This window comes from Saccopteryx leptura, chromosome 7, assembly GCF_036850995.1.
Source record: "Saccopteryx leptura isolate mSacLep1 chromosome 7, mSacLep1_pri_phased_curated, whole genome shotgun sequence".
Classification (NCBI taxonomy): Eukaryota; Metazoa; Chordata; class Mammalia; order Chiroptera; family Emballonuridae; genus Saccopteryx; species Saccopteryx leptura.
The window spans coordinates 81635055-81656594 of NC_089509.1; the positions used below are offsets into that span (position 1 = coordinate 81635055).

Consider the following 21540-nt stretch of genomic DNA (forward strand, 5'->3'; position numbering starts at 1 on the left):
TTATCTATGGTCATGTCATACATGGATTATTGCTTCTTAATTGTACTAGTTTTCTATGCTGCAGTAATATATTACCTCAAAGTTGGCAGTTTAAAACAATGCAAATTTATTTTCTTACAGTTCTGTAGGTCGGAGATCTGACACAATCTCACTGGGCTAAAGCCAAGGTGTTTACAGGGCTGCTTTCCTTTTGGAAACTCCAGGGAAGGGCCCGTTTCTTGCCTCTTTCAGCTGCTGAAGGCTGCGCACTATCCTTTTGTGACTTTCTCTGACTATCTGCCCATAGTCACTGCTTCCTCTGACTCTCCTCTTCTGTCTCCTACTTTTAGGGACCATTGAATCAAACTGTGAGCCCACCTTGACTAATTCAGGATAATCTCCTCATCTCAAAGTCCGTGAATTGAAGCAAACTAATCCCATCCCCAATCTCAAAACCCCTTTGACAGGTACACTAACACACTCACAGGTTCCGGGAATTAGAATGTGGACATCTTTGGGGTGAGGGAGGAAGAGCACTATTCTGCTTACCAAATTTACCATATAACCTATGTCCCATTTTATTTGTGGTCATGCCACTTGCCTACATGAAGTCCTCAGTGGCTCTTATTGTCTTTGGGGTGGCACTGAGACTCAAACATAGAACATACATGGAGGGGAACTGAAACACCAAATGAGAACCACATTTTCACTCATCTCACTGCTCTGCTTGGGTTGCTCTACACCTGCTCTTTGCCTGGCTTTCCTACTCATCCTTCAGGTGAGACCTTGAATGTCACTTCCTTCTGCAAGCCATATTTGGCTCTTTGTTGTTATAGCAACCCAAATCTGTCTCTAACAGCATTTACCACTCTGTACTGTCCTTGCTCTTTAATTACATCCTTGACTAGATTGTAAACTACTTAAGTGCAAGAATCATATTGTGTTGGTCTTCATTTCCCAGCTACTTAACAGAGTGGCTTGCACATTAAAGGAGTGCAAACATTTTGCTTGAAGATACTTCTATTCTTTACTGTTTGTCTCTTTTTCCAAGGTAGACTTGCAGAGGATATAGATTCATATAAATCTAAGGACCAAAATGAATCTTTAATCCCTAAATGAATTGTATTTTAAATCTGCTGAAATATATAAGGTCTATGTAAAGCCAGTAGCCAGGGCTACCATCACAGCCGCCTGGACCATGTAGGTTCGCATTGGATTTGGACAGTCGGTAAAGAAACAACGGAGCCAAAAACTGGTGGGCCATCATCTTTAATCCTAGCTTGCACCCGGCGGGCAAGTAAAAACACACACTGGGCTCCAAGACCCACTCACATTCAGTGCTCACAAAGCTACTGACTTATCCAAGTTTCCTAGAATCAAAGGTCTCTAGCTCACCAGACTTATGCACCTCTGTTCCCCATCTCCTTCCTTCTCCCTGCACAACCTCTACACAAACTCACTTCTCACTCAACACTCCGCCATCTTGGCTGCTTCTCCTGGCCTCCTCCACGTGGCCTTTCCCTGCTCTCCTCTGCTCTCTCCTCTAATATTAATCTCAGGAACCGAGAGAGAGCAAGCTCCTGTTCTGCCCCCATTTTATAGAGTAGAAATCAAAACCTTTAATCCAATATACAAAATAGGAAAGTCTCTAATACAAAGTCACTTCTCTGAGGCATGATGGGATTGTACCACCCCACATCAAAAAGGGTGGGAAAAGCTTAGTCCTAAAACTAAGCCCCAGGCTACAAGGATCCTGCCTGCCCACAGGCCGCCCCCTACACACATTAATATCACCTGGGCAATGGCTTCCACTTGGGCAGCACCATCTTTAACAAAGTGAGTATAATATATTTTATCTGCCCAACAATCTACCAGAAAGTTCTGTCCGTTTTTGGAATAAAACAAAATACAAAGTTTTCTTACCGTCAATAAACTTTATTAAATAATATATTTCCACACCAATCCTATCTTCTGAATATGGTCCAGAATGGTTTGCTGAGCTGAATTAAGCCTTTCTGTAATCTCCAATGTTGTCAGAAAAGGATCTTGCTCCAACATGGTCTTAACAACATCGTCATTGATCAAAGATGGTCGCCCAGAATGTGGCTTATCAGAAAGGTCAAAATCACCTGTTTCGAATTTTTCGAACCATCTTCTGCATGTCCTATCAGAAACTGTACCTTCACCAAACACTTTCAATAAATTTCTACATGCTTCTGTAGCATTTCTTCCTTGTTGAAATCCGTATACAATACAGTGGCGTAAATGAACTTTATCCGTAGCCACGGGTACACTATCGCTTCACACATAAGACTAACGTGAATCAACTTTGTTTTAGTTAATTTGCTACATCAGTATGTATACATTAAGTGATAAAAATAGAGAGGCACACATGCGCCAAATAAACATGTTGCTTACATGTCGAAACTTGTTGTGATAGAAACGGACAGAACTTTCCAAACTTATATTTGCTTGCATCTGACAAATTCTTCATTGATTAGCACATTAGTAGCTCACATTTACATGACTGAGCTAAGTCATTGACATACACCTGATTCTGCCTAATTTTTAATACAACCTTACTGGTAAAAATAAATACCTGAACAATATATCAAATCACCATAAAGAGGGAAAGGCTTTCAACAAAATGCATAACCAGATCGACTAATTAACATTCTAATTTAAGATACTGTGGAATAAGCATCTCCCTTGGAATTAATTCAAGCTAGTCAAGCTGAAAGATAAAGCAAAAAAGAACAATGTTCTTATAAGTAACTTGAAATGCTTTTTCTTATAATTCTTTGTTCTATTTCAAATGTCCACTGAACTGCATTTATGGAGTGGGAATCAGTTGATGGTTCTAATGACTTTTTTTAAAATCAACTTTTGCAGAGAAAGTAATGTAGTCAAAGTATCCTCACACAAACTGAAATCTGCACAGTCTTCTGTAAGTAAGAGGTAAGGAGATGTAAGGGTTAAGAGCACCCACTGCCTCTAGAGCCAGACTGTCTGGACTGCGGCTCTGGCTCTGCCACATGTTACAGTTTTATCTATGATGTAGATATAACATCTGCCTTGCAGGGCTGTTATGGGAATAAAATGAGTTTTTATATTTAAAGCATTTAAAATGGTGCTTAGCATATTTTAAACCATAAACCTTCAATTGTTTAGAGTGGGGAAAAAAGACTGAAACGTAATTGCTTAGGGAAAGCAACCATTGGCCCTGGCTGGTTGGCTCAGTGGAAGAGTGGCGGCCTGGTGTGTGGATGTCCCAGGTTTGATTCCTGGTCAGGGCACGCAGGAGTAGGGACCATCTGCTTCTCCATCCCTCCCCTTATTCTCTCTCTCTCTCTCTCTCTCTCTCTCTCTCTCCCTCTCTCTCTCCCTCCGACAGTCATGGCTCAATTTGTCCCCCCCCCCCCCCCCCCCCCCGCACTGATGCTGGCTCTATGGAGCCTCCACCTCAGGTGCTAAAAATAGATCCGTTGTCAAGCATGGCCCAGATAGGCAGAGCATCAGCTCCGGAAGAGGTTTGCCAGGTGAATCCCGGTTGGGGCACATGCAGGAGTCTGTCTTTCTATCTAGCTGGGCACTGCCAGATTTGTTCCTCAAAAAAAAAAAAAAAAAATTAGGAAGTATCTAAAACTTCTCTAAAGATGTGTGCTGGTAAGAAGAGGTGGTTTATGGAATTCTATAAAGATATTAAAAGTGACTTATTTTAGGCCCTGGCCGGTTGGCTCAGCGGTAGAACGTCGGCTTAGCGTGCGGAGGACCTGGGTTCGATTCCCAGCCAGGGCACACAGGAGAAGCGCCCATTTGCTTCTCCACACCTCCACCGTGCTTTCCTCTCTGTCTCTCTCTTCCCCTCCCGCAGCCGAGGCTCCACTGGAGCGAAGATGGCCCCGGCGCTGGGGATGGCTCTGTGGCCTCTGCCTCAGGCGCTAGAGTGGCTCTGGTCGCAACATGGCGACACCCAGGATGGGCAGAGCATCGCCCCCTGGTGGGCAGAGCGTCGCCCCCTGGTGGGCGTGCCGGGTGGATCCCGGTCGGGCGCATGCGGGAGTCTGTCTGACTGTCTCTCCCTGTTTCCAGCTTCAGAAAAATGAAGAAAAAAAAAAAAAAAAGTGACTTATTTTAGGAAAAATATTTGAGCTTTATTTAGAAACGGTGAAAAATTCAGAAATTCCTCCAAGTTACTCTTGTTTTTGACTATTTTTTGCCTTCCCTAATTTTTAGAATTTTGCTGCATCATTACTGTTAAAATTTTAATAAACACAAGCAATATTTGCTAAGATAAACCAAATGTATCTCATTATTAATTATCTTGGAAGCCCTAGGCAAGATTTGAAATTTGTTCTCATGTGAAGTTATTTAAAAATAAATATTAAAAATGAGTTAATTTTAACCAGTTAAGCAAATAAACCTGTGTTTAAAAATATTTACCTGGTAACTTACTGCTAATTTATTTCCATATTGATAATTTTTCTAACATGTAACCATCCACAAATACTTATCAAATCTGCATTATTCATTGTGGGTATTTATGTTCCTCTTTTTTATTCCTATGGACTAGAAGTCCAACTTAATTTCCAGCCATGAGATTTAAGGCCCAAGCCTACTGTTTGCGTCGTTCCAGTATTCTTTGAGAGAATAAGGTTGGCTAGAAGCCAGATTGAGGAGTGAGCCATGTGTCTAGTTCTCCTTCTGTCCCTTTGTACCACACTACCATTAGAAATCTAGATGATCATGTTTTCTCTGTTCTTAATACCTCCTCTTCTGAAAAGACCTGAAAAAATACTTTCATAGCAGTATAAATAAATAATAAAAGGATAGTAACTTCCCTCAGGGTTCAAATCCCTTTGGTTTCAAGGCCCAAGAACAAAGTTCTAAATGCAGATTTCAAGGGATTGGTGAGCAAAATATTTTAGGTCTGTGGTAAGAAGCATTCCTGGCTCCAACGTATAAGCAAATATGTGGTCTGCTTGTTATCCTGGCTCTAGCTCTGAGCTTCTTCCTTATTTTCATTCTTCTGAGTGGGTCATTTCTATTTTTGAAATGTTGTGCCATGGTGAATCAGAAGCTTTAAGCCTCTCCATTACTGTCTTTCTTCCAGTAGGGATGTCTAATGGTAAAGGCCTTTTGTTTGTATTATGATGAATTGAAACTAAGGGATCTGGCTAGTGTTAGTAGGCAAATTGCATAGAAGTTAATTTTTCTACCATGGGCGGGGGGAGAGTTGCTTGTATTGTTGCTTGAATTGTTTCATTTCTCCAATCTATTTTTGTTTCTGCAGAAAACTCATTTTGTTGCTTAAAGCTACCAACTCAGAATGGTCTCACTTGATAGGCCCCTCAGGCAGATTTGCCTCTCACCAGGGTGGGATTAGTTCATTTCTCCCCGCGGGTTTGTGTTTCCTCCTCAAAGTGGTGAGCTCTGTGGAAGAGAATGGCTTTGTCAGTCATGATCCTGCTCCTCAGAAAGGACTCCTTTGATTTGAACTTCCATACAAGCTCTCAGGCCTATTTATCTTATTTTGGAATGGCAAGTCTTTAGATGAGATGGTGGAGCTATCACTTTTCAAGGGATCAGAAAAAGATGGCCCCATAGGCCCCACTTTCCATCCTGACCATGGATTTGACATGTCACATTTCACACAGTACCACAGACCTCATAGAACAGGAATGGGATGTATCTTTTACATTTCTTCTGGCTTCACATCTGAAGCTGAGGCCTTAAATATCCAGGCTGAAAATACAGTTTCTAAAAACCAATAGGTAGTTAATTTTGAGGCCTATGTTTAAAACATATTCCTGAGGTCTTCTTTTCCCAATCTTTTAACACCTATTTCTGGTAATTAGTACCCCCCACCTCAGAGCTCTATAGCAAGATAATTTAGTTTTTTGTTACTCTTGCCTCTAAGCATAACCTAAGGAGGTTTCTTTATCTTTAGTTATTACTAAGATTGACTTATGAAAAGAATAATTGGCTTTGAAAGATCTGATTTCTTAGAATCAGTCATGGTCCTTATAAATTTAATGAAAGGTTCTTAACTTTGTTGTGAATGATGACAGTGTTCTCCTCTACTAGAGGGGTAAAAAAACCACAAGTTATGACGTGGATTTCCTTTAGCTACAACTTGAAATTGAGGTATGATGAAGTGTGGTTCTTATTTTTCCCTTACTTATTGTAGGGGGTTCTTTACTAGTACTGAGAGAAAGAAAAGGCCACTGGATTTATTATATCATGCCTAAAAAGGGTAGACTGGTCATGCTTAAAATTTTAGATACGTTAAATAAAATAGTGAATGAAGCAGTGTGAATAAGCAGAACAAATAAAAGGTAAACCATTTACACATAATTCAATACTCTCTTCCCCCCAGGAATTGTAGACCATCTATACTGTGTTTGTAATTCAGATGGGCTTCAGGTATGACCTTTTCAGAACTTCTAGATTCCAATATATATGGCTCGCAAAAGTTAGGGGATATTTTCAAAATGAATATGAAGCAATAAAATATCCCCTAATTTTTGTGAGCAGTATATTAAAAATCCTATACCCTGACACATTTTGTGTATGAAACTGATAAAAATTAAACATACATTATAGTAATATTTTTGCTGCACTCTCTATGGTTTAACCGAGTAGTTGATTTTGAGTAAGCCTTCAAGTCATCTTCTGAAATTTTTTACCAATAGGGAAAATTACATATTAGTTTGCAACTCAATCATTAACTCTACCTACTCATCTGTTCTAAGTCCTTCCCTAGTCAGTGTGAATACACATGATCGTATATGAATGCTTGAGTGGGTGTATGAAGTGGTAGGGGGCATGGTCTGTTTTCAAGTAGCTTACTCTATAGTTTTATGCAAAGATAATATTTAAACTATATAACAGTAAAGCATAGGCAGCAACCAATTAGAATGAATGTTTTTTATGAGTTGGGTCCCATGGGTTTCCTTCCTAGCCAGGCATTTACCCCTTAGTTCTTGTAATGTGGGCAGTCTGGGGAATCCTGAGAGGAAGAATTGATACTGGGATGGAAATTAAGGGGTACTTCAACTCCAAGCTGCAGCTGTTGATTAACTTGTATGGAGCATTTCAATATTTGATCAATCAGTTCAGCTGTACTTGTACGATCTGAACAGTAACCTTGTAAATACGTAAGTAAAAATCAACGTATAAGACGAATATAAGTGTTATATGTATTTGATATTTATTTATTTTATTTATTTATTTATTTATTTTTTACAGAGAGAGAGTCAGAGAGAGGGATAGATAGGGACAGATAGACAGGAACAGAGAGAGATGAGAAGCATCAATCATCCGTTTTTCGTTGTGACACCTTAGTTGTTCATTGATTGCTTTCTCATATGTGCCTTCAGCAGACCAAGTAACCCCTTGCTTCAGCCAGCAACCTTGGGTCCAAGCTGGTGAGCTTTTTTGCTTAAGCCAGATGAGCCCACGCTCAAGCTGGCGACCTCAGGCCTTGAACCTGGGTCTTCAGCATCCCAGTCTGATGCTCTATCCACTGCGCCACCACCTGGTCAGGCTTGTATTTGATATTTAGAAGAAAGATATTGCATATATTTATGAGTGCTGATAATGTGTTCAAGAAAATAATTCTGAGCCTTAAAATTTTCAGGGTAATTTTGAAGCTTTTTATGCTTTGTGCCCAAAGGGTTACTCTATTGATTTTATGAAATCTATAGACTTTAGTTCTAATTTTATTAAATCTCAGGATGTTAGGATACATTTACACTAGTTCCCTTAATTTATCCATTAATCTGAGGATTATGGTCATTATCTCCCAGTTAGTGCCAACGGTGAGACTTGAAACAGAGGACTCGGACTCAGTCTCTTTCCTTTACACCTCAGGTCTTCTCCTCTTGCCTAATAGCAGCTGTGGAAACCGGCGGGAATTAGGCTTCTCCAAACAAGGGGGAAAAAAAGGATATGAGAAGCTTAGTATTCTGGCAGTCAGTAGGCATTTATTAAGCACCTAAAAGATGTTCTTTGTAGAGATACAAAACCAAACCAAATAACCTTCCTTCATGAAGATGGATATCCAGAATAGCAAGAATATGAGCCACACTAACTGGGTTGGATCTGAACTGTCCTCCTTACCTGTTCTGTGATCTTAGGCAAGTTACTTTGTGTGCTTGTTTCCTGGGGTAGGATAATACTACCCACCTCACTGTGTTATAAGGATAAATGAATATATATGTAAAGCACTTAGGAAGTACCTGACACATAGTACATCTTGCTGTTACTATTGATCACGGTTTTATGCACTCTGCTGGGCATCAGTAAGGCACCTCCAGAACTCTGTTAAGTAGATTTTTGCTGGATACAGAAACGGGCATCAGACAAAACAGATAAGCCTCACCACGGAGATCCAGTAAGTGCCAGGAAGCAGAATAATGGAGCAAAGGGAAGGTGTTCAGAGCCACCTTTTAAGAAAGTATGGGCTGTAAATTGCTTTAAGAAGAGGGGAGGAGACAATTCAAGTGGCAGGTATGACTAGCAAAGGGCAGGGAGCCAGAAGGAACACTTAGTGCTGTACTTAGCGCACGGGAGTTCTTGGCTGGATGTCTTTGCCGTTGGTGGGGGGTTAAGAAGTAATAGGTTAAGAGTAGGAGGTGGTGGAAAACCTTGGAAACTTGTCTCAACCCTCGATTTTCCAAGGGCGTGACATGCTCCCTGGACCCAACTTCCTCTTTTCGGTTTGGAAGGCCCGCAGGAAGGGTGCTTCAGAATAAATTGTGGGGTTGGGTAGGAGAACTATGCAAGAAACCTCGCACTTAGCACTAAATAAATATTAGCTATTAGCTTTTTGCCCTGAGACTGAAAGATTACTTTAACAAAGGAGAGGAGTTAAGTTAACGTAGGTGTTTAACTCGTGTACAGATAAACATCGTAATTTATCAATCTGAAACCTTTCCGTGAAACCTTTTGGTGAAACCGTTTGCGCTTGCAGCTTCCATTACTCGTTCGCCTTCCAAGGCCGCAGCAACCGACAGGCCGGGCCGGGAGAAAAGGCTAGCGGTAAAGGGCGCTCCACGCATGCGTTAGAAGCCGCCCCAACTCCGCGGCATTTTTTTCTTGGAACAAAACTAGCGCGGAACCACGGACCTTCGCAGTTTGCGTAGACTCGAATTTCCTATCGCTCCCACTGTCCGATTGGAATCCGCGCGGGGTACGTCGCCTCTACGCAAGTTGCGCTACCCGAAACGAATGGCTGGGTGATGCTTGTACGCCCAGAGCGGAGCACCCATTAGGCGGACGGGGTGCGGCTGCGCGGGGACCTGAGTGGGCTTTGTACGCCGCTAGCGTAGTGTAGCGTCTGACGCGCGGGCCTCCGCGACGCAGTTAGCGCAGCCAGCTTTGGTGAATACACGATTTGGTGCAGCCGGGGTTTGGTACCGAGCGGAGAGGAGATGCACACGGCACTCGAGTGTGAGGTAACTATAAAACCCCGATTTGTTTACATTCCCTCCCCCAGAACCGGCCCCAAGCGCGGCGGAGACTGCGAGTCCCGGGACGGCGGGGGGTTAGAAAGGGAGAGGAGAGCCTGGGAGTCGTTGCCGGGACCCTCGGAGATCCGGCAGCTGGAGTTCCCGCAGCTGCTGCAGGCGGCGGCGGCGGCGGCGGCGATGAGCCGGAGCGGAGCGCAAGGGGCAGCGCGTGGGGAGCCGCGGCTCGTGTGCGCCCTGAGCCGCCCCGGGTGGGCGGCCCGGCAGCTGCGGCCCGCGTGCGGGGTCCCGCGTCCGACTAACCCCTGGCGGAGGCTGGGGGGCGGCGTGCGGAGCGAGGGAGTGACCGCTGGGCGGGCGGCGGCGGTTAGGGGGCTGCGCGCGGGCGGCATCCGCGGTCGAGGCTTTGAGGGGGTCCGGGTGGCGTAGGTCGGACGCCCTCGCTCCTTCCTCCTGTGGCCCCTGCAGTCTGGGGGGGGGGTCCGGCGAGGGGACCCCGGGATGCAGCCCGGGCGCCGCAGTTCCGGCTCCGGGAGGCTAACGGGCGGCGGTACCTGCGCTGCGACCGCGGGCGGCCTGGCGGGGGTTCTCCCCGACCCCCCGGAAAGCCGCGGCGGGCGCCGGGGAGTGGAAGTGAGGCCCGCGGGGCCCCCGAGCTGAGGGCTCGCCGGGGCTTTGTCGTTGGGGGAGGTCTGGGGGGAGGGAGTGGCCCGCGGCCCCCGGCTTTGTTCCTGAAAGCCGCTCGGCGGAGAGCGCCGCGGGGCCCGACGGAGGGGGACTGGGGGGACCTTGGCCGCCACCCTCCCCGGGTCTGGGGGTCTGCTTGTCCTACTGATTCTCCCTCGGGACCCCCGAGTGCCCTCGCGAAGAAGGGGGCCCTGGAGGGCGCGGGAGACGTGACGTTGAAGGTCTTCCTGTGGCTTCTGTACAGAAGAGCTCACATGGGAGCTGCCCACGTGGGCTGTCCTGAGCGAGCGCGAGGAGGAACTGTCCCCCCAGGTCCGCAGCTCCCGGTTGGAAGTTTCTCAAGTCTCTGATTTAAGTAACAAAGACTGATTGATGTTAAAGCACATAACTTCTTTTTTAAAAAGTGATGGGTTATGCTGCCCTTTTTTTTTTTCTTTTAACTTTCATTTAATGACTTACACTGTCAGCACTCAAGTTTTACCTTGCAACTGACTCATTCCTGATGAACCTAAACTAGCATGTGACAGGTTTAAATTTTATTTATATGTGTGTGTGTTTGGATACTTAAATTCTGCGTGAGAACAAGCAAGCAAGATGATGGTAGAGCCGGAAGTATTTAGAGTGGTTAATTTGGGTAAGACAACTGAAAGCCTTGTCAGGTCTTGTATACTGTTTCATATTATAAATATTATTAATAGATTTTCTTTTGCTTATGTTCATAACTAAAGGAATAACTAAATTTCAGAGCTTAAATAGCAGTAATATGTGTTTTCCCTATCAAGCTGAACAAACCTGAATTCTATACACAGACCCTTGGTTAAGAACCCCTGTGTAAGAATGACTGATCCTACTTTAAAAGAGGTGGTTTGGGAAGACCTCTCTTAACGAGGTTACATTGTATTATATTACATGGTAACCTGTACTTGTTTACTGTTAACAGTTTATATTCATTCCACTAACATAGCTTATAAGCTAATATAGTTCTTCCCCTTTTTTGAGTCCCTTTTTTGAAGTACTTTAAAAAATAAAGGAAGCCTCAAGTTTAGTATGCAGATACTACTGTAGGGTTTTTTTTTTTAAACTGATTTATGGAGATATAGGATATAGGTATCATAGCAAGGGAAAATACTCAATGGGAACGATCATTTGCTTTAAATTTTTTTTAAATTTATTGGTTTTAGAGAGAGAAACATCAATTTGTTGTTCCCACCCATTTATGTATTTGGTTGATTCTTGGACAGGCCCTGAGGTCAAACCCACAACCTTGGGATATCTGGTTCATGCTCTATCAACTAAGCTATCCTACCAGGGCCAGATGGTTATTTGCTTTTAATTTTATTAATTTTTAGAGAGAGGGTGGGGGGAAAAGCAGGAAACATCAACTCATAGCAGTTGCTTCCTGTATGTGCCTTGATCAGGCAAGCTCAGGTTTCGAACTGGCAACCTCTGCGTTCAAGGTGGAGGCTTTATTCACTGTGCCACCACAGGTTAGGCTGGTCATTTGCTTTTAAAGAAAATTTACCTTGTTGCTATATTCCCTGCTCCCCACATTTACTCCCAGTATTGGCAAGAATTTAAGACTTAGGTAAGACTTAAATTTCAAAACCCTGACCCCTTACTAACTCTGAGCAAGTTATTTTATCTTAAATTTTTTTAATCTGTGAACTTCAAGTACTGAAAAGATCCTACTTCATGGGTTTACTGTGATTAGTAAATGACATAAGGACCCAGAGTACTACAGATACTTAATTTATTTGACTTTTTTTTTTTTTTTTAATATACAAACATTGCAGTTCTTTAGTGGTTGAAGGACTACTTTCTGTGTTTTTTCTCTAGTCCTTGCTCATCCCTAGTATGAGGTTTAATAGTCTCAACTGGGCCTTTGCAGTGATAGATATTTAACCTACTTTTATTCTCTTACTTATGTAATAACCCATAGAATTTTTTCTGCCTCTCTTGCATTTTCTAACTTATAATTACATACATCTTGTTTTCCCTGCCAGACTAAATTACTTGAGGGGGAGTTTTTCCACAGCTTTTGGTCATATAATTCCCTTGACACGTTATTCAGTGCTTAGTTGTCTAGCTTTTTAATCAAGTTTAAAATGTTGAGTACAACACAAATTTAGCATTAAACCAAAGAAGTACTTTGGATAAAAATGCTAGCCTTTGTTTATTTAGTGCCTGCCTTTAAGAATGGAAATACCATGGGTTTACATTGTTTTATATCAAAAGGACATTATCACTAGTGCATTTTTAGACTGATAATCATAAGATGCAAAAAAGTACACAGAAAAAGGAAAAAAGTAGGTAATCAAAACAGAAAATTCGTTTTTTCCTTTACTACAGGTTCTGTAACATACATAGTTATGTTTCAAGTAAAATTCTCATTAAAAATATACTAACTTAAGCTTGAAGTTTTACATTTAGAAGTGTCCAGTCTGTCCCAACAGCTTGATGCTGCCCCCTAGTGTTTGGTTCCCCTTGAAGTTTTCATAAACCTAACTTGACCTTTTCCTAAGGCAAGATCTATGTGTTTAAAATTACACTTAAGATTCTGTAGAGCTCTATGTGTAGTCTACTTTGGGGTTTCTCCAGCTTTTACTTAGTATGACTAATAAGATAGGCATAGTCATTTTGATTTGGTTAATTTTGATTGCTTTTAGCCCCCAGTTTTCCAAGGGGTTGTGTTTGGTGGAGTAAGACAGTATAATGCCAGATTTCCCTACAAGAGTATATGGGGAATTTTTCCAAATCAGGAAGGGTATATGCTAGAGGTTATCTTTGAAATTAGCTTTGTATATGAATAACAGTGATTTTATTATTGTAATATGGGCTTTGTCTTGAAAAAACTGATATAAAAATTTGCTTTCTGTATCCGTTTAGTTCCATGTAACTTTGTATTGCCTTGACTGTACTGAATAAAATTGAAACTGGTAAAATTGCATGGTGAGTTTTTTTTAAGTGCAAGTTTAGTTTGAGCTCTGACTTTTATAGAATGATCTTTTAGTCTCTAGGATCTCTAGGGTCTTTAATCACAAGATTTCCTGTATTCATTGATGTAAATTAAAGTCTCAAACTATGCCATTTATCAGAATTCCAGACTACTTTTTTTTTTATTATTTTCTCTAAGTTCTGTGAGTGGGTCACACAATGACTTAAGTTTTACAAAATAAGCTAATATAGTCTCAAAAATTTACCACAATCAGAATATACAAAAGTGTGTTGAGCAGGTATAAAGGCAATTTATAAGTGAACAGTAGCTTTCAAATTTCCAAACGCTTACGAGACCACATTTAATATTCATTAAAACAATTTTTATTACATCGTAACACTGTCAAATTATATATTTTTCTATGATCAGAACATAAGGATTTTTTTTTTGGTTGCTAGATACAAGGATTGAATATTTCAATAGGTTTTTCATATTAGATTTTTCATGCTAAAAGATACCAGAATGGGATAGTGGTATATTTACAGGTATAAGGATAAAGTCTAATTTTTTTTTCTTTTTAAAGTGAGGAGGGTAGGTAGATTCCCACGTGTACCCTGACTGGGATCCCCCCTGTAACCCCCACTTGGAACCGATGCTCTAATCAGTCAAGCCATTGGCTGCAAAAGGGGAAGAAGGGAGAGGAAGGGGAAGAGAAGCAGGTGGTTGCTTCTCATGTGTGCCCTGACCGAGAATCACACCTGGGACATCCACACTGGGCCACTCTATGCATTGAACTGACTGGCCAGGGCTAAAATCAAAATCTAAAATTTTAATGTTTCTATTCACTAAGACTGGTAGATGATTTTATAATTACTCGTTATTTTAGGTAATTTAACTGCTGAAAGAGAGGGAAGTATCAGATAATACATGTCCTTGCATAAATGTTTCTAACAGCCATGCTTACCCTTAATATGTGCCCTGCTTTTGGGGACCATCCTTTCTATGTAGAAAAAAAGGTTTTTTGTTTTTTTTTTGTATTTTTCTGAAGTTAGAAACGTGGAGGCAGTTAGACTCCCGCATGCGCCCAACCAGGATTCACCCGGCATGCCCACCAGGGGGCGATGGGCATTGCTCTGTTGCAACCAGAGCCATTCTAGCGCCTGAGGCAGAGGCCATGGAGCCATTCTTAGTGCCCCCCCCCCCCAACCCCGCAAACTTTGCTTCAGTGGAGCCTTGGCTGTGGGAGGGGAAGAGAGAAAACAGAGGAAAAAGAGGGGGAGGGGTGGAGAAACAGATGGGCGCTTCTACTGTGTGCCCTGGCCGGGAATCGAACCTGGGATTCCTGCACTCCAGGCCGACGCTCTACCACTGAGCCAAACCAGCCAGGGCTAGAAAAAAAGGTTTTTGAGGATTAGAAAAGTAAATCAGAATGCTGTGGGAAGTATCTTTTTCCTATTAACATAAAAAGGTTATGTGCTGTTATAGGACCGGAAGTATTTTTATTAGAGGAATTACTGTGAATTATGTAGGAAAGTTATTTTATTCTCTAGTAATTGTCTAACTTGACAGTGATCACTTCAGTTTTTAGATTTTATTTATATAGGAAGTAGAAAATCTAAATAGCCTTCAGCTGTAGTAACAAGATAACAAAGATAAACATCCCACTGATCTATTACTTTAATATCTAAATAAAAGGAAAGCATTTCAGATGTGCCCTCACATTTCTACTTTCTTTTGAATTCACTTTATATATTCTGTGACTTTGAGTTTTAAGATAGTGGTTTTCCTTCTACTGAATTGGTTATTTAAAAGAATAAGTCAGGGGTCAGCAAGCTATGTTGCATGGGCCAAATCAGCCTTTTGTAAATTAAATATTAGAATGCAGCCTTCAAATTTGTTTATATTTTGTGCATTGTGTAGGGCTACCTTTGTTCCATCATGGCAAAATTGAGTAGTTGCCTGAAGCACTGTACTGCCTTGCAAAACCGAAAGTGTTAACTATCTGGTCCTTTTAATTCTGTCAACCCTTGGATCCAGTCCTTAATGCTCTATCGTTATTTGACATGTTGCTTTATTTAAAGTAGTTATATCTTCCTAGAACCTGCATGAATAAAATGATGTAGTAGAAATATGTTCAAATATAAATTCATAAAGTGATAATGTCAGTTCTCCTGCGTTCTTCACCTAAATAAGTAGAAACCCTTCATCTTTCATCTTTCCCAGTTCTATTTTTCTAGTATAGGATGTATAATACCTTTATTATGCTTGAAATTGGAATGGGAAGCCCTTGCCCTTCAACTTTGAGCTACCACCTAACCCTCTAACATTGTTCTACTTTTGTAGCATCTCTCACAGTTTACTAATTTAAAGGGTGATTGTATCTTCCTTTTAGCTCCTTCAGAGCAGAATATATTTTATATTTATTATTATGCTTTTTCTTGTGTCTGTCCTCATCCCTTCCTCCCCCCTTTTTAAATAAATTGATTTTAGAGAGAGAGGAAAGTAGAGAGAGTGAGACAGGAATATCAATCTGTTCCTGTATGTGCCCTGTTCAGATATCAAACCAGTATCCTGCACTTCAGGATAAAGCTCCAGTCAACTGAGCCATGTGGCCAGGGCTCCTTTTTCCTGTCTACCCACTCTTCTTATAAAGCAATTTATGATCACATGTTTACGGCCTGTGAATAAATGTTTTGGTATAATAACTAGTACACCTCTTCTGAAGGTGAATCATTCTGTTTATATGTGAAGAAGTATACTTTACACCTCCTGATGAAGGAGGCTATGAAAAGATCAATTTATACACAGTTACTATATTCTGCTCACAAAAATTAGGGGATATTTTGCCCGACCAGGTGCTGGCGCAGTGGATAGAGCATTGGACTGGGATGCGGAGGTTGCCAGCTTGAGTGCGGGCTCATCTGGTTCGAGCAAAGCTCACCAGCTTGGACCCAAGGTCACTGGCTTGAGCAAGGGGTTACTCAGTCTGCTGAAGGCCCATGGTCAAGGCACATATGAGAGAGCAATCAAGGAACAACTAAGGTGTTGCAACGAAAAACTGATTTTTTTTTTTCAGAGACAGAGAGTCAGAGAGAGGGATAGTCAGGGACAGACAGATGGGATCGGAGAGAGATGAGAAGCATCAATCATTAGTTTTTCAGAGCCATTCTAGTGCCTGAGGGAGAGGCCATGGAGCCATCCTCCCAGTGGAGCCTTGGCAGCAGGAGGGAAGGAGAGAGATACAGAGAAAGTAGAAGGGGAAGGGTGGAGAAGCAGATGGATGTCCTATGTATCCTGGCTGGGAATCAAACCTGGGACTTCCACACGTGGGGCCAACTTTCTACCGCTGAGCTAGCTGGCCAGGGCTAATTGTGGTTTTAATTTGCATTTTTCTGATGATAGACTTTTAACATCTTTTCATTTGTCTATTGGCCATCTGTATGTCCTCTTTGGAAGAGTGTCTATTCAAATCCTTTGCCCTTTTTTTTTTTTTTTTGTATTTTTCTGAAGCCGGAAATGGGGAGAGACAGTCAGACAGACTCCCGCATGCGCCCGACCAGGATCCACCCGGCATGCCCACCAGGGGCGATGCTCTGCCCACCAGGGGTTTGCCCATTTTTTAATTGTATTGTTTGTTCCTTGGTGTTGAGTTGAGTTCTTTATAAATTTTGGATATTAACCCCTTATCAAATATTTATATATCGGCAAATATGTTCTCCCATTCAGCAGGTTGTCTTCACTTTGTTGATGGTTTCCTGGTCTATTAGTAATAGATTTTTTTGGCCCTGGCTGGTTGGCTCAGCAGTAGAACTTTGGCCTGGCACGTGGAAGTCCCAGGATCGATTCCAGGTCAGGGCACACAGGAGAAGCGACTGTCTGCTTCTCCACCCTTCCCCTTCTCCTTTCTCTGTCTCTCTTTCTCTCCCTCTCTTTTCTCTTCCCGCAGCCATGGCTTGAATGATTTGAGCAGGTTGGCCCTGCGCCCTGAGGATAGCTCCATGGCCTCACCTCAGGTGCTGAAATAACTCAGTTGCTGAACAATGGAGCACCTGCCCCATGTGGGCAGAGCATCACCCTGTAAGAGGCTTGCCGGTGGATCATGGTTGGGGTGCATGCAGGAATTTGTCACTCTGCCTCCCTGTCAACCTCACCTCTCACTTAATAAAATTAAAAAATAAATTAAAAAAATATATATGGAAGAGATATGTTAGATATGAGGAGAAGAAACTTAAGTTTAGAAATCATAGAAGAAATTACAAAAGCAGTTTTATAGGGCATGTACATGAAAATATCCATGGAAGGGAAAAGCATTGTAATCAAAATTAAAAGGCACTGGATAAAACTGAATATGTTTTTGCAGGAAATATGACCAAGTTATGTTATGTAAGGGCACATATATGTTAATAAAAATACTGAGACACCAGGAATAATTTTAAAAGTATATATAAATAACCTGCTTAGTGGTGGCACAGTGGATGGAACATTGACTAAGAATGCTGAGTTTTCTGATTTGAAACCCGAGGGTACTGTCTTGAGCACAAGGTTGCGGACTTGAGCCCAAGGTCGTCAATCAGATCCTCAGTCAAGGCATGTATGGGAAGCAATCCGTACACAACTAAGTGAGGCAGCACGTTGATGCGGCTCTCTCCTTCTCTCTCCCTCCTTCTCTACTTGTCTTCTCCCACCCCCCCAAAATAAGTATCAATAAAAAAAATAAGGCAAGATCTATTTTAAAATTAATAGTAAGTATTAATGAGAATGCTATGATCATAGTGCTGGTAGCACTACAAACTTACTTTCTCTAGAAACCAGTTTGGAACTATATCATAAGACCTTCAGATTTAAAAAATTTGTAGTCTTTCTCTACATCTTGGAATTTTCCAAGCAAGTAACCAAAATAACAACACAAACTGGAATTAAAATGATTGCTTATTGTGATTAAAACTCTACAGCCTGACCAAGCAGTGACACAGTGGATCAGAGTGTCAGCCTGGGATACTGAGGACCCAGGTTCAAAACCCCCGTGGTTGGTGACTTGAGCATGGGCTTATCTGGCTTGAGTGCAGCCTCACCACCTTGAGCATGAAGTTGTCAGCTTGAGCGTGGGGTCATAGACATGACTCCATGGTCGCTGGCTTAAGCAAGGGTTTACTGGCTCAGCTGGAGGGCCCCTCACCCCCATCAAAAGCACATGTGAGAAGCAATCAATGAACAACTAAGGTGTCGCAACTATGAGTTGATGCTTCTCATCTCTCTCCCTGTCCGTCTGTCCCTGTCTCTGTGTGTGTGTCTCTCACTAAAAAAACAACTACAAACACTTGTGAAAATCTTGAAACTAGTTTATCTTCTACATGTGACATAATTTTAACAGAAAATTTTTTAAAGATTTATACTTGCTAATTTTTACTTATAGTTTTTTTCTATGGTTATACATGCATATAGTTTAAAGATTTAAATAGTTACGTGAAATTTTTAGGGAAAAGGAAAAAAGTCTCCCTTCTTTTGTATTCTGCTGAGAGACAGGAACTCCTTTGGATGATTATTTTGCTATTCACTGCCATGTCTCCCAACATGTTCACTGCTTTTTGTTCATTTTCAATTTTAGCCATTATTTGTTTAATGAGAGATGAGGATTTAGCATTTTTCCCATCTCTTCATATACCATCTCATTTCCTGTACCCTAGTTTTTTAGGGTGATTCTAGTTTTGGTTTAGCACAGTAGTATTATATTTTTATGACTGTGTTATTTATAACTGAGCTATTGTAATGTCTTTTCTGCACTAGTCTGTTTTCCTGTTCTTAACTTTTTTTCTTTTTCTTTTCCTATGTGCCTATGTATCACAGAACCTACCCCAGGGCTGGTAATCTGAGCGTAGCTTTATAAGAAAAGGGAATGTGCCCTGAGAAGACTTTGTAGAAGAATTTATGTAGTTTTCTTATATAGACTGGAGCAAAAGTAGGTTTATAGTTGTGAGTACACAAAAGTTTATTCTTGTTATTACTTATTAATTACTGTATTATTTTCCAGATGGAATACTGTAAACGTACTTTTGTACCCCACCTTGTATATTGGACATTGTTATACTTGATAATTAAAGATGGGTCAATAATGAAATTGGTAGTTTGCTAGTAAAAATTAAGTAGCTTTGACTTTTGTAAGATTCTGCTAAATGGAAGAATGAAATCATTTCACTTGGTTCAACAAGTAAGAGGATCTTGATGGTTTAAAGTAACTATAAGGACAGCTAAAATTAATCAGACAGGCAGTTTCCCAGGTGAGAAGTAGTCTGCGCTGTATGCATCAAAATATGTTAATGTCATAAAACGATTGCCCTGAACATTCTGGGATCTTTATTTTTTTTTACCTCATGGAGAGGAAAGATAATATTACCTGGCAGTACTTATGAATGACAGGCTGGTGCAAAATCAGAGACATGTTACAGTGACAAGATGCTAAAAAAGGACAATACAACGGTAAGGGTGAAGATGGATGGATTTGAGGCAGTGGCAGTAGCTAGCTATTAGAATGTCCGTGGTGAGTTAAAGGAACACAGCTCTGGAGGTTGGAGATGAATGTTCTAACTTTGGATATGGTTGTTCAAGGATGGAATGCTTGAAGCAACAGCAAGTTGCTGAGGGAACCAATCTGAGGATGAGAGAGAGCTTGGTTTTTGAGCATGTAATTTTCCTGGAACCATCCATTTCTCCTAACTTTTTTATATGGAAATTTCCTCTTTTTTAAAATTTCCTCTTTGTTTAGTAGATTATTCTATTATTTGTAACCAAAGCATCCTGTTAAAAGGTAGCTAACATTTAAAACAATTCAAAATATTACAGTAAAGATTCTTGAATTTGTGTGTTTCCTGTGTCTAAGTGCACGAGTTTTTCTAGGCTAGAAAACAAAAGTGGAATTTGGGCCCTGTAGTGAGTTTATGATTGATTATATTGCTTCCCAAAGTGGTTGTACCAGTAGTGTAAAGTGATTTCTATTTCCATTACATCTTTGCTTAACATTTGGTATTATTGGATATAATTTTTACCTATTAATTTTTAAAAAAATTATTTTTATTTTATTTTTTTACAGCAACAGAGAGAGAGTCAAAGAGAGGGATAGATAGGGACAGACAGACAGACAGACAGAAAGGAATGGAGAGAGATGAGAAGCATCAATCAGTTTTTCGTTTTGACACCTTAGTTGTTTATTGATTGCTTTCTCATATGTGCCTTTACCGTGGGCCTTCAGCAGACCGAGTAACCCCTTGCTCGAGCCAGTGACCTTGGGTCCAAGCTGGTGAGCTTTTTTTTTTTTTTTTTTTTTTTTTTTTTTTGGCTCAAGCCAGATAAGCCCGCGCTCAAGCTGGCGATCTCGGGGTCTCGAACCTGGGTCCTTCCGCATCCCAGTCCGACGCTCTATTCACTGCGCCACCGCCTGGGGAGGCACCTGTTAATTTTTTGATGCATTGTTGAGATTATTAGTCATGTTGCTGTTCAACCAGCTGTCCTGTTCATATTTTATATAGTTGTTTCTGTACTATTGGAGGTTTTTGTGTACCTATATACATATCATCTATGTATTCTGGATAATGATTTTTATATCCATTGCTTATAAAAACACAATGCAAATGTCTTCTAGGGTAAGGATTGTCATATGCTTTGTATATGGTGTTCTTTATTATTATAAGGAATTTAATATAAATATTTCTTTAAGGTTTGTGTTTTCTGTGTCTTTCTCTATTCTAAAGTCATGCTATATTCTCCTGTATTCTAAAACTAGTCAAGAATTTTGCTTCTCAAATTTAGCTCTTTAATCCTCTTAGAATTGACTTGTGTGTGGTGTGAAGAAGAACTGTTTTTCACAATCTATTATTTTTTCTCTTTCTGAAATCTGCTCTGTTCCTCTGGTCTATTTGTCTGTTCTTGTGCCAGTTCTATGGTAATTTAATTGGTTTAATTTTATAAAAAGAAATCTTTATCACCTTGTTAATCTTCTGAATTATCTCAATTGTCCTTGGGTTTTTGCTTTTCCATATTAACTTTTGGATAAGCTTGTGCAGTTTTTATTGAAAACAAAGAGGTACCAGGACTTTGACTGACACTGTAATTGAATTTGTACATTATGCTATTAATCCCATCCATGCAGGTGGTAACTTTAGTTTTTGTAATTCTTTATTGTCCTTCAGTAATGTCGTTAGTATTTCCTTTTCATGGTCTTGTTTTGTTTCTTTTTAGAAACCTTATAATTTTTGTTATAATTATATTTTCTTATTTTTCACTGGAGGAAATTTGATTTTTATAAAGCCTTAAATTGAAATATATAATATATTATACATACACAAAAGTACACAAAGTGTAAGTGACAAAGTAGTATCATTATTTAAGGCAAGAAAGAGAATATTACCATACCTTTTAATCACAATTATTGCTCCTTCCCTTTTGTTTAGAAAGTAATCAATTATTTTGGGTTAG

The 21540-nt window shown here is 40.8% G+C and overlaps 1 protein-coding gene across 4 annotated transcripts in view; it reads left to right on the top strand.

The window, feature by feature from the left end:
- The window catches only part of SLC39A10 (solute carrier family 39 member 10), a 191813-nt gene that overhangs the window by 128534 nt on the left and 41739 nt on the right, over positions 1-21540 (top strand). The window contains exon 1 of one of the 4 annotated variants that reach the window (XM_066345180.1): positions 9134-9440. The exons of the other annotated variants lie outside the window; for them this stretch is intronic. The gene's annotated coding sequence lies outside the window, so the exon portion shown is untranslated. Of the gene's footprint in view, positions 1-9133; positions 9441-21540 lie in introns of those variants that run through there. 4 annotated transcript variants of the gene reach the window in all.